The sequence below is a fragment of the Marmota marmota genome, unplaced genomic scaffold (genome assembly GCF_001458135.2).
Source record: "Marmota marmota marmota unplaced genomic scaffold, marMar, whole genome shotgun sequence".
Lineage (NCBI taxonomy): Eukaryota > Metazoa > Chordata > Mammalia > Rodentia > Sciuridae > Marmota > Marmota marmota.
The window spans coordinates 3704882-3719148 of NW_025999900.1; the positions used below are offsets into that span (position 1 = coordinate 3704882).

At 39.9% G+C, this 14267-nt stretch overlaps 1 protein-coding gene across 2 annotated transcripts in view; it reads left to right on the forward strand.

The window, feature by feature from the left end:
* Mthfd1 (methylenetetrahydrofolate dehydrogenase, cyclohydrolase and formyltetrahydrofolate synthetase 1) overlaps window positions 1–14267 on the forward strand; it is a 68621-nt gene that overhangs the window by 666 nt on the left and 53688 nt on the right. The window lies entirely within an intron of this gene.

The following is a 14267-nucleotide window of genomic DNA, read 5'->3' on the forward strand; positions in this document are numbered from 1 at the left end:
AGGTCCCAGGCCCAGTCTGTTTGCCCTTGGGCTCCTCTATGGGGGGAATGGGGGAGGCAAGTCTTGGCCTGACTTTGCTCCCAAAGTGCAGTGTGCTGGCAACTTTCTGAGAGAGTAGTTGGGACTGCTCCTTGGCGCCAGTTGAAGAACTCAGAAATCCTGTCCACTCTTTTCTCCTATGATTTGGAGGTGATTACATTGTGACAGCACTTTATAAAATTGGTGACAGAGGATCTTCTTTCAGTCCATGGTTTTTCCAAGTACACCAGAGTCTAACTTTTCCTTTCCCTTCCATCTCGTGCTCCTAACAGCCATCTTTCTGTGCTGACTCTAGAGTTAATTTTTAGTTTGGCTCATGAGTCCTGACAATATTCCATATTCCATTTGAGCTCTGCCTGTTCTACCCCTTCAGATTTGAAGTGGATATGGGTGCCAACTTTGCTCCCAGAAAGGAACATCTCCTGCTCTTTACTGAGCTGAGGATTGTACCCAGGGCCTTATACAACATGTGCTCTACTACTTCTCTACACCCCCTAACCACGCCCCCTGCTTTTTGTTTTACAAGTGATTTGGGGGGTAAGAGGAGGGTAGAAAGAATACAGAAGGATCTATTCTGTCTGACTTTACTGAAGTTGCATTTGGGACCTTTGGCATCTCCAGTTATTTAGTATCTGCTGTAGCTGACAATAACAATTGTCCTCTAATCCTTAACTTTATTCAAAGAGGCTTTTGAGTGCATTAGAAAGTTAACTGGTGGTAAAGCCTACCTTGGAACAAAATGATTGTTTCCTGAAAGGTAGAGAATATGAACAAAGATGGAGAGATGTAAATTAGATGGTGGTGAATCTTCCACATTGGTGAGGAAGAAGCCCAGATTTTAGCACTAGAAATTGCAATACTTAATCCCTGAGTGCTTTTTTTTTTTTTTTATCCCTTCAACATGCAAGATAGACCAATGGATTTTAATGTAGCTGTATGAAAATTTAAAAGATATGATTTCCAATTTCATACTACTACTGACTTTTTTTTAAAAATTTTTTATTGTTGGCTGTTCAAAACATTACATAGTTCTTGATATATCATATTTCACACTTTGATTCAAGTGGGTTATGAGCTCCCATTTTTACCCCATATACAGATTGCAGAATCACATCAGTTACACATCCTGAGTGCTTTTTTAAGAATATATTTTATTAGGTGTATTTGAGGTTTACAACATGATATCATGGTATACATATAGATAATAAAATGGTTTCTATAGTGAAGCAAATTACATTATCTCATAGATACTTTTGGGGACAAGAATAGCTAAAATCTACTTATTTAATATAAAAAACTCACACAATATAACTGTTAACTATAGTCTTCATGTTGTGCATTAGAATTCTAGACATGTTCCTCTTACATAACTGCTACTTTCTATTCTTTGACCTAATCTTATGTATAAATATTTCATATATGAGCGAAATTATGCAATATTTTTCTTTTTGTTTCTGGCTTATTTCACCTAGTGTAATGTCCTCCAGGTCCATCCATGTTTTGGCTGGTAATATTCCATGGTAAATATTTCCCACTTTATCCATACACTCATCAGCAGATACTTAGGTTGTTTCTATATCTTGGCTGTTTTGAATGATGCTTCAGTGCATAGTGACAGGGCAGCTATCTTTACAAGGGGGTGATTTCGTCTCCTTTGATTATGTATCTAGGAGAGGGACTGCAGGGTCATGTAGTAGTTTTTATTTTTTTCTTTCCTAAGGAGCCTCCATATTATTTTCCATAATAGTACTAATCTATATACCCACCAGTGGTGTACTAGGCTTCCCTTCTCTCTGTATCCCCTCAACATTGGTTCTCTCTCGTCTTTTTGATAATAGCCATCCAAAGGGATGTGAAGTGATTTTAATTTGCATTTCCCTGATAATTATTGATGTTTAGCAACTTTTCATGAACTTGTTGGCTATTTTTAAAAATCTTTATTTTTCAATACCTTGCTTCTTAAACTGCATAGTTTCTGCCTGACTTTCCTTTTTGTTTATTTTTGCTTATATTCAAACCTATTCCTTTTACCATAGACTTTTTCTTTCTTTCTTTCTTTTTTTTAGTTGTAATGGACAGAATGCCTTTATTTTATTTATTTATTTTTACGTAGGTCTAAGGATTGAACCCAGGGCCTCACACATGCTAGGCATGCCCTCTGCTCCTGGCTACAGCCCCAGCCCATTACCAATGACTTTTTCATGATAAAAACGTCCTTTTAGAAAGATTGGTTGTGAAGAGATAATTTAGGTTTCTGTCTTGGCAGGCTACCAAAAATTGGTGCATACTGGGCATGTTTTATTTGGATAGAGAGCATATTAAATATGTTTATAAGTTCCATAAGGACAAATAGATTGTTTTGTTTTTGTGTGTAACCCAAATACCTGGAAAACCCTTTTTTTCTCTTTACTACTTGCTCAACTTTAAGCAAATTCCTTAATCTGTCTGTGCTAAAATTTCCTCAGATGTAAAATAAAGATACTGTCCAGGCTATTGGGTTCTAAGGAGAATTAAATGAGTTCCAAACAGGAACATTCAGAATTGTTCCTGGCACATAAGTGTTCAATATATGTTAGCTGTATTAATGATCTGCAATTAGTTAATATATACATAAATGATAGAAACTTTTTTGGGGGGGTACTGGGGATTGATTTCAGGGGCACTTGACCACTGAGCCACATCCCCAGCTCCATTTTATATTTTATTTAGAGATAGGGTCTTACTGAGTTGCTCAGCGCCTCACCATTGCTGAGGCTGACTTTGAACTCTCAATATTCCTGTCTCAGTCTCCCTAGCCACTGGGATTACAGGTGTGCATTACTGTGCCTGGCTTAGAATCATTTTCTTTTTGACAGGGATAGCTGCCTTGAATCACTTTGGGGACTTTTTGTTATTTTTATATTAAATGTGGATACATATAAAATAGTATACTTATTATAACTATACATCTCAATGAATTTTTTCAACTGAACATATTTGTATAACTAAGCACCCAGATCAAGAAATGGCAGTATTGGCTATTATGGAGGCAAACACCTTTAATCCCAGTGATTTGGAAGGCTGAGGAAGGAGGTTTTTGCACATTTGATGCCCCAGCCTCAGTAATTTACTGAGACTATCTCAAAATAAAAAAAATAAGGAGCTGGGGTTGTAGTTCAGTGGTAGAGCACTTGCCTAGTATGTGTGAGGCACTGGGTTCGATCCTTAGCACTGCATAAAAAAATAAATAAAGGTATTGTCTCCACCTACAACTAAAAATATTTTAAAAACATAAATAAAAAGGTCTGGGGAAATAACTCAGTAGTAGAGTACCCATGGGTTCAATCCCTAGTACCAAAAGAAAAAAAGAAATGGCATTATTGGCACCTGAGAAGTGCCATCTGGTTACCAATTCTCATAGAGGCAATCGCTATCCTGACTTCTAAAACTAGATAGTTTTGTCTGTTTTTGAGTTTCTATAAATGGCATCATACTCCATTTCTGAAATTATTCTGTTACATATAATTCATTTACTCATACTTCATTGACTCATTGCAGTATAGTGTTCTGTGTAGAGCTATTTACTTATCTGTGGACATAAGTGGCATAAGTTCCCAGGTCTTGGCAATTTGAATGATACCATGCACATTCGTTTACATGTCTTTTGGTGTAATGTGATATGCTTTTTTATTGGAGATATATATATATATATAAAAGAATAGAATTATAGGACAATAGAACATGTAAATGATCAGTTTTGTTTGATATTGCCAATCTTTCCAAGATTGTTTTACCAATTTACTCTCCTAAGGAGCTTTGAAAAATATCAGTGCTTGGTGCAAATACCATACTGATATAATTGGATTCACTTGCCATAAGCTCCCTGCAGGCATCCTGAAGTTTGAAACCATATATCCAAATTCTTAAATCTAAATCAAGTTCCTGTCATTGAAGAATGAGGTATCAATGATTTGGCCATAGGTATTGAAGACACTTTCTAGAAAAAACCTGTTCCATGTACTAGAAGGTTTTCTCTCTCCAGTCTTTTTAGAAGTAACATAGCTAAATAAAATTTAATTTAATTAAAATTTTAATTTTTGCAGTGCTTGGGATCAAATCCAGGACCTCATGCATGCCAGGCAAGCACATAACCACTGAGCTACATCCCCAACCCAGGCTGACCTTTTTGCATCATTTTGTTGATGAATGGCCAGTTCTTATAAGCGCTATTTATAAAGGAGCATGAAGACTTGAAAACAGAAAGCAAAACACACATATGCATACACACAAAGGCTTGTTTTTGCACACAGAAGAATTTTCTTCAATGTGCTTATAAGGTGGCTGTATCTTAGCATTTTGACCTGCCTAGAGAGTTTGACTCTAGGAACTATGCTACAGTGTTTATAATTCTTCACAGTGTAGGAGCTCTGAAAGGGGAGGTAGCCTGCAGGACCCATAGGATATCATAGTTCTTCTAGATTCCATGTGTTGAAACTGTAGCAGGAAGCTGACTCTTGGGGCCATGGCCCCGGGGCACTCCTGAACAACAAGGTTTTCTTTATTTTTGCTGTACAGGGATTGGAACCCAGGGCCTCACACATGTTAGGCAAGTGCTCAGCCACTGAGCTATATCCCCAGTCCCCTTCTTTTCTTCTTCCTTCTCTTCTTCTTCTTCTTTTTTTTTTTTTTTTTTGGAAACAGGGTCTCCCTCAGTTGCCCAGACTGGATTTGAACCTGTTTTAGCCTCCCAACTTGTGTTCCTCCTGTCTCAGCCTCCTAAGTATCTGGGATCATAGGCATGTGTCACTGTATCCAGCAAGAAGGTGGTTCTTAAAGCTTGAGCATGTTGGGCTGCAGATGGAGACCTTTGGTGAGGTTTCCCTACCTTTTCTCTTTTGCTAGGCCAAGGACACTCCTGAGAGGAAAGGTAAGCAAGCTTCTTCCATTGCAGTCAGGGATCCTGGAATCCAGAGAAAGGGTCCCTCTTTGCTAAGTTTACAGATCAACTTCCTTGGTTGCCACCAACTGTTGGGCCTTCCTGGGAGTCACATTTGTAACGCTTCAAGTACCCTGGGCAGTTTCTTCCTCTGGATCAATGGTATTGATACAGTGTTTGAATTATAAAAAAAATCTCTTCCTTGATTGGAGGAGAGGGTGGGAAAAAGACCACGCGTTCACAGTCAGAATTTCTCCAAAATCCAGTCCATTACCCCCACCCCATCCTGCAAATAGGGAAATAGGCCAGAAAAGCAATGTGATTTGGCTAATGGCCACTAGACTACTTCATGACAGAGGCTCAACTAGGACCATGGTCTTCACCTAGTACTTGGTGGTTTTCACTCTGTCAGGCACTGGCTGTTTGCTAAAAGGAATTTAATAAGCTCATCTGTTTCTCTTCAGTCTTCTCTCATTGCCAGTTCCCCACTCTGCTGAAAACACTACCCCTGACTTTTATCTACTTATCAGTCTGCCTTTATGTGTTTGTGAAAGCCAAGTTCAGCATTCCAGTTTTCTTCTCTGCTTGTTCTGCCCTTTGTGAAATTACCTCCCTTTGAAAGTAACACCCCAGTTTCTCCCCGACAGGAGCTCTGAGATTTCAGCCTGAATTTGACAATTGGGAGGAGGTCTGAGGTTTGTATTGTCAGGTTTTTTTGTTTTGTGTTGTTGTTTTGTCACTGTGATCAAAATAACTGTCCAGAACAATTAAAGGAGGAAGAGTTTATTTGGGGCTCTTGGTTTCAGAGGTTCAGTCCAAGGTACACCAACTGCATTGCTCTGGGCTAGAAATGAGAGAGAACATCATGGTGGAAGGGTGTGGCAGAGGAGAGCTGCTCAGTTCTTGGTGGCCAGCAGAGCAGCAGAGAGAGGGAGGAGCCAGAGAGAGATAATCCCCAAGGATATGGCCCCACCTGCCTACAGTACAGTAGTCCTTTCAAATTATTAGTCCACCCAATTAATTGATCCACTGGTGGATTGTAGCTCTCATAATCTAATAATTTCACCTCCGAACATTTCTGAATTGTCTATCCCAACCATAACATGGTTAGAGACATGTATGTGTCCTTTTTGAGTATTGTTTGACAAATATCTGTGTGTTTTCTCTATGCCAGGCAATCTTCAAAGCACTGAGTCTTTTTTTTTTTTTGGTACCAGGGATTGAACTTAGGGGCACTCAACCACTGAGCCACATCTCCAGCCCCATTTTATATTTTATTTAGAGACAGGGTCTCACTGAGTTGCTTAGCGCCTCACCGTTGGTGAGGCTGGCTTTTGAATTCTCCATCTTCCTGTCTCAGCCTCCTGAGCCGCTGGGATTACAGGCTCGCACCATGGCACCAGGCAGAGTCTTCAAAACAAAACAAAACCTTTATTTATTTATTTATATGTGGTGCTAAGGGTGGAACCCAGTGCCTTACGTGCTAACAAGCGCTCTACCACTGAGCCCCAACCCCAGCCCCCAGCCCTGAGATTCTAACAGTGAACAAAACAACTTGAATCTGTTGTTCTCATGGAATGTGTGGACCGATGGGTAATTGATGATAAAGTGGGTAAAACAACAGGAGGTATAAGAAGTGCCAAGAAGAAAACCAGAGCAGGGAAAAGGGTCAGGAATTTCTGTGGCATGGGGGTTGTAATTTTTGATATGGGAGTTAAGTCTTTGAAAAAGTGACCAATGGACAAAGACTTGAAGTAGGTGGAGCCACCAGCCTGTTGATGTTATGGGGAAGAGGTCTCCTGACCCAAAACAGTCTGTGCCCTGGACTTTAACGTAACCAGTTAATAAATGACTGGCTTGGGGTTAACGGATGGCCCTGTGGAAAGCAGAGAAAACACTGGTAGTGACACATACCTTGGGTGTGAAAGTCTTTTAAGAGATTATACATGGGGAGGAAGGGGTGTATATTAGACAGTGTTGGAAAAACCATCTTGCTTTGTATTTTGGAGGTGAAAGCAAACCCTATCTGTATATTTCAAAGCGGGGTCTGCTGTGTTTTGTGATTTTTTTTTTTAACTTTCCTTTGCTACAGTTAGACCTGTTTTCTCCAATAGGGGCATTTTTCTTTATTTATTCTCTTTTCCAAAAAGACTGGTTGTAAAGAGACAGATGGTTTGCCACTTGGCAGACACCAGGAGTAGGTGCTCGGAGTTTTTGTTGGTCGAGTGAGGGAAATTGGATACATTTGTAATCTTGTAGCCCTGAAGCTTAGCCATGGCCGCCATGGATCACTGGATAATAGTTAACTTTTGTGTTTTGGTTTTTCCATCTGTACATTGGGGTATTAATGATACCTAACTCAAGGTTGTTATAATTAAATGAGTTATTACTTATAAAGCATTTAGAGCAGTCCCTGATTTCATGGCAAAGGGCAAGTCTTTTTGGCTACTGAATCAACATTGATAAGCCTTTTTTTTTTTTTGTCCTATACATGTATCTATGTGCCCTTTTATGCTTAAAAAGATTTGTCTGTAATATGCTCCAATTTTTGGTGCTCCAGGTCACTCAAAGTTACATGGGGCTGGGCACAGTCACAGACACCTGTAATTCCAGCGGCTCAGGAGACTGAGGCAGGAGGACCTCAAGTGCAAAGCCAGCCTTAGCAACTTAGCGAGGGTCTGTCTCTAAACAAAATATTAAAAAGGGGCTGGGGATGTGGCTCAGTGGTTAAGCACCCCTGGATTTAATCCCCAGTACCAGGAAAAAAAAAAAAGTTCCATGGAACCTGGAGGGTCCTAGCAGGTTCAGCTTTGGGATCCTATGCAGGAAAGCAGGTGGGAGTTCATGAGAGGTGAGATTTTATGCTAGGTCTTAAGGCAAAACCTTAAGACCAGGCTGTTGAGAGTTGTAGCTGGAATGTGGCAGAGCACAGAGCTGGCAGCAACTACTGTGGTCATGGCACCAGCAAAAGTCTTCAATGGGGATATGGTCTGCAAGTAGGTGTTTGTCTTTATAAGGAGAATTAGAACCAGGGAGTTTGGCAGTGGAGTTTTAAGCAGGAGTGTGTGGCTTCTCTGTCGTCTCCATTGAGTGGGACTGATGGTAACTATCATGTCATGGAGGTTGTCTGGAAGACTAAAAGAATGTGTAAAGCCCGTGTGCTAACTGTGGTTACAGCTGTATTCTTTGACATCTGATTCACAGCACAGGAGGAAGGTCCCAGTATCCCTGCACTATGCACTTTGATCCCCTTGGCACTGGTGCCCTGGAAATCTTGACCTTGAAGGAGTGGGTGGCTGGTGGTGCTATGGTCAGGATTCCTCTGCCCCAGCTCAGCCATCTCTCTCTCCATTTTGTATTTCATGAACCTTTAACCACAAGTGACATGCCTTGCCACAGAGTTCCAGTGCTGGTGACAGAAGCTCAACAGTGCATCTTCCTTCCTTACCAAGGAAGGGTTTGTAGATTGCTTACTAAAAGGAAGTGCAAACCTTTATCTCCACTAAGAGATGTCTTGAGTTTGGTTCTCCCTGAAGCCTTTCCACTGTTAGGAGATGACTCAGTCAATCTGTTTGGGAAGCATTCAAACTGATCCTCTTCAGGAAGTCAGAGAGTTCAGTGAGGTGGCACACACTTATAATCCCAGCGACTTAGGAGGCCGGGGCAGGAGGATCGCAAGTTTGAGGCCCGCCTCAGCGATTTAGTGAAACCCTCAACAACTTAGACACTGTCTCAAAGGAAAAAAAAAATGACTAGAGATGTAGCTGTGGTAGAGCACCCAGTACCAAAATAAATAAATAAAATAAAAGTCATTTTTGAGGGTTTTGACTGATTATAGAATCTAACCATCTTACTTTGTTGGCTAAGGATTGTCTCCCTCCCCACCTCCTTGATGAGAAGGTCTTTGCTACTAGTCTGGGTAGTAGAGGTACACCTTTGGGTTTTTGATGCTTGAGTCTCAGAAGATAAAGGAGCTTTTCTGTACAGCATTTTGTTGGAGCCTGTCAGGAACTTTTCTTCATGATAAATGATCTTTCCTTTGGGTTTTGGTGTCAAACACTAGTCCCTATTTATTTAGTAAGCAACCCAAGACCAAAGTCTTTTCTACCTAAGATTTTCCTTTAGTCTCCTCTAAGAACAGAAAGGCCTGCTCTTTGTGAAGCTTTTCTCATGGAAGAGCTGTTGAGTTGCTCTTGCCCTCCAACTGGAGATGGCTCAAGCTTCCACACTGCCCCTGGATGATGATCCAGAGGCCTCGCAAGGGACTTGAAGCTGTTTGTTGGAGCCATAACTAGCTCTGATGGCCAGATCAGTGGTTAGGTAATCCTAATCAGTGAGACTGATTCTGGATGGGAGGCCCTGGTTGGGAGGCATCTGGCAACTACTCTCCCTTGTTGGCATATAGTTGAGCACAGCTTCTAGGTCCTCATACTCAGAGCCATAACTCTTGTCTCATAACTCTTTCTATTGGCAGAAGGTAACAAAACAGTGGTCTGGAAGCCAAATGTTTTGTTTTGTTTGACTTGGAGAAGTATTTTTAAAAATTGGATTACATCTCAACACATTTATGTCTGTAATAACACATAAAAATCTGGATGCCTCACTTTTTGAAAGGAGATGGAAAGTTTAGCAAAACCATACTCTGTATTAATGTTGCCTTTATGTTGTGTGATCAATGCCGCCCTGCCTCCCTGGGTGGAGCGGGGTGGGGAGGTGGGACCACAGTGTTCAGGAACCCTACCACCCTGGGTTGCATGCCCCAGGACTCTAAAGGTGCTTTTCTCTTTGTAACCCTTCTCTAATGAATTTGTAACCCACTTTTCAATCTGTTTCCTTAGCTCCATTTGTTTCTGTGTCAGTGGTTCTTGAAGAGGAATGGTTTTCCTTTCCTCTACCTCAGGGCATTTGGACATGAGTGGAGCCTTTATTACATAGGACAGGAGAGGAGTTGTGTGCTATTTGCATCTAAAGGCAGAAGCCAGGAAAGCTGCTAAGCATCCTACAAAGTACAGGACAACCACTATAACAAAGAATTATCTGGTCCAAATGTCAGTAGTACTGAGATTGAGAAACCCTGATCTAGAAGCTTAAAATAAGTAGTTCTGTACATTGTGTATGTGGATAAATGATGGTCTTTTACCTCAGAGAGAATTCATTAAAAATGAATACCTGATTTTCCTGTCGTAAGTATCAGGCAATTTACTTTTCCTTTCTTAGATCTTTGAAAGAGTTATAATTGGATGGAAGAACTTATTTATTTATTTATTTTGTGGGGTGTGGGTACCAGGGATTGAACTCAGGGGCACTCAACCACTGAACCACATCCCCAGCCCTATTTTGTATTTTATTAGAGAGACGAGTCTCACTGAGTTGCTTAGCGCCTTGCTAAATTGCTGAGGCTGGCTTTGAACTGGAGATCCTCCTGCCTCCGCCTCCTGAGACATTGTAAATTTTCAATGAAGCATAAAATAATTTCTTCACATTAAACTTTCAAGAATGTATGAGAGGACTGGGGCTGTAGCTCAGTGGCAGAGCGCTTACCTAGCATGTATCAGGTACTGGGTTCAATCCTTAGCACCAGATAAAAATAAAAAAATAAAATAAAGGCATGTTGTCCATGTACAATTATAAAAAAATTTTAAAAAGAATGTATGAGAGATATCTGTCAAATGTAATAATATTTGTGTTGAATTTTTTACTTATATATACTTTTTAATTGTTGATGGACCTTTATTTTATTTATTTATATGTGGTGCTGAGAATCGAAGCCAGAGCCTCACAGATGCTGGGCAAACGTTCTACCACTGAGCCACAACCCCAACCCTTGGGTTGAATTTTAAGAGTTTCTGTTATAAATATTCCTATATGTAATAATATAAAATACTGTTATTAGTTGACTATTCAGTATGCTGATTTAATGTAGCTTTTTGGTATGTTGGTGGTTTATGACCAGTCAGACTTCTTTCAACAAGAAGGTAATTTTGTCTTTAATTTGATTTAAAGGACTAGGAATTCAAGATATATGTAGTTCTTAAAAAAAAAAAAAAAAAAGATATATGTAGTTCTTAAAACACTAGATGGCCTCACAATCAAAATTATTTTTATAAGAAAATACTTATTAAGCTTTTAAAGAAATTTGAGGGGCTGGGGTTGTGGCTCAGTGGTAGAGCATTCACCTCACACGTGTAAGCCCAGGGTTCGATCCTCAGCACCACATATAAATAAATAAAGTAAAGGTATTGTGTCCAACTAAAAAGTGAATATTTAAAAAAAAAAGAAATTTGAAGTACCTGTTAGTAGCAAAAAAGTATGACGAACAAATGAAAAAGCAACAAAATGAACAAAATGGAGATAAAGCAAATTAATTAATTTTTTTGTGTTGAATTGCATTGTTAAAATCTTATAAGAATAATCTGTTCCTTGGAGGGGAAAATAAATTTGGGTCCTTATTTAGGAAAATCTCTGTATTTTGTGGTTTTGAGAGGAGGGTCTCATTGTGTTGCCTAGGATGACCGTGAACTCCTGAGCACAGATGGTCCTTCTGCCTCAGCTCCTGAGTAGTTGGGCCTACAGGCACCTACCTCTATGCCTGGCTAAAGACTTATATTTTGACCATGAATGTTCTTTTTCTCTGACAGTTATTAAAGGCATTTCTGGGTACCTTTTCTCCCCACTTTGGTGCTGGGATTTGCATCCAGGGCCTGGCACATGCTGAACATGCAGTCTACCACTGAGCTACCTTCTGTGTACCTTGTGAGAATGGAGAGTTACTGTCAGCTTATACTACATTTCAGTATTTGTTGGCTAACAGCAGCTTTGTTTTCTTCCTGAACATTTCTTAGCCATGTCCCTAAATACCTTTTGCTGCCTCCTTTGTCTATCATGTTGAAATGTCCTTTTTAGCTTATATTTCAGCAGTGCTTTTCTGCTCTGCCATAAAATGTCAAAAGATTTGAACCCGTGCCATCGTGTTAGAAAGGTAGAATTGGAATTCTTCATAGACTGTCAAGAATCATTATATAAGCCTTTGGGCCAAAGAGATGACTGGTGATGGTGAGGGTGTTAGACTGTGTGACAAGGACTCTCCAGGGGTAGTATGTGGTTCTGTAGGGATGTTCACTTTTGACTTTCGTTGATGAGGCTGTTTTACAGTTGTTGTGGGGGAGGTTAACTTGAAGAAAATTGATAGTGGCAGATGACTCTTATCTAACAGATTTAAGGAAATTTTGTCAAGTAAATAATTCCTGCTTGATTTCTGCTCCTTAGAAAAGATAATCCTAAACATTACCTTTTATTGCAGGATTTCTCAGCCTTGGCACTATCACTATTAACTTTTGGGCTGGATAGTTCTTTGTCATGGGGGCTTATTCTATGCATTGTAGGGTGTTTAGTTGCACCCCTGATCTCTACCCACTAGATGCCAGTAGCATCTTAGTTAAAACTGCACCTGTATCTGTTCTTGCTTGTGCTTTTTACATATCTAAGTAGCTATAATTATTTTACTAGTATCTATCCATCAGAACCAGAGAGACTTCAATGGTATATTGCTACTTTTTCTTCTTTCATTAACACTTAAGTGCTGATTTCTTCTGCATAGAGACTGAGATATGTCTCCCCTTAGATATTAGAGTTAATGTTGATGGAGGATGGTGTGAGTTCGATGTATGTAGTTCTGGTATTCAGGGACAGTGAGTGTTCCTCCAGCGATCTATTTTGGTCTCACTTTGTTCGGGAATCCTTACTTAGAAGGTATATGTAACTCATGGGGATGGAGAGAAACTGGCGGCAGCTTCAACTCAAGGAAGTTTCGGATGATTTAGAAGATTTTAAGATTAGGAAGTTGTTCTGTTACAACATTTAGACTTTCTGGAATTTACAGGCTTCTTACCATTTAATTCACCACAGCTTCATGACCCTAAAATAAAGACTGATGAGGGAATGTTCACTTTTTCTCTCCATTTTTCTCTTTTGTAGTTTCTTAATTTCAGTCATTGTTGACCTTTGCTTTTATTCTGCTTTTCATGGTAGGGTTCTTCAGTTAGTGGCTAACCCAGAAAATGAAGACAGGGCACAAAATTTTAGGGGACTTAACTAATGGGCTTGACTCACTCCCTGATTTGAAAACTTTCTACCCTATTGCTTTAGTTATGAACAGTTAGTTCTTGCTGGTTATGGTTTAAAAGGGCCTGAATGCCTGCTTTTAAACAGACCTTTCTAATTGGAAGAACTTCCCCGTCAAGGCAATTGCAAAGATAAGTCTGCTTCTTAGGAAAAGTTTAGGAGATTCAGTGTAACTGATCTCCAGCTATAATCTTTTTTTTTTAATATTTATTTTTTAGTTGTAGTTGGACACAATACCTTTATTTTATTTATTTATTTTTATGTGGTGCTGAGGATTGAACCCAGGATCTCCCATGTGCTAGGCGAGTGCTCTAGCACTGAGCCATAACCCCAGCCCTCCAGCTGTAATCTTTGTGTGTGTGTGTGTGTGTGTGCACTCGCATGCGCGGGGTACTGTGGCCTATGCCTATAATCCCAGCAGCTCAGAAGGTGAGGCAGGAGAATCATAAATTCAAAGCCAGCTTCAGCATCCTAGCGAGTCCCTAAGCAACTTAGTGAGACACTGTCTCAAAATAAAAAATAAAAAGGGCTGGGGATGTGGCTCAGTAGTAAAGCACCCTAGTTTAAAAAATCCCTGGTACAAAAAAAAAAATTGCAAAGTTAGATTTATTTAAATTATAGAATAGAAATATGGAACAGTTCTTTGTTGTTAACCTACTGAACTAGAACACCACTTTCCACCTGTACCACCTGTGGTAGGTACTAGGTTCCCATAGCTTGCCACATGCTATGTGTATTTTTTGTTGTTATTTTTTGTCCTTAGGCTCCCTACTTTAGATTTCAAAATGCTCACTTACTCTAGAATCTTTCTAAGAATTGCTAAGTAAATTCATTGTATCAGAATGAAATCTGCTCAGTGCCTTAGGATATTTGTAGTGGGCAGTCTTTCCATTTCCATTTTACAGCCCCAAAGCTCAGCCCTTTATGTGTGGCCCTGGTATTTTCTCTGTGCCTTATGTTAATGTATCTAGAATCCAATCACTTTGTACCAACCTACAATCAACACTGTAATCCAAACAGCAGCAGCATCTCTGCCTGGACTTTGGCAATTGCAGTCGTTTCTTGCTGGTATACCTGACTTTCATCCCTGCTGTGTGTTCTCAATTCAGCAACCAGAACAACCTTTTAAAAACCTGAGTCTGATCATGGCAGACCTGTTCAAAACCCTCTCAGGGCTTCCTATCACATTCAG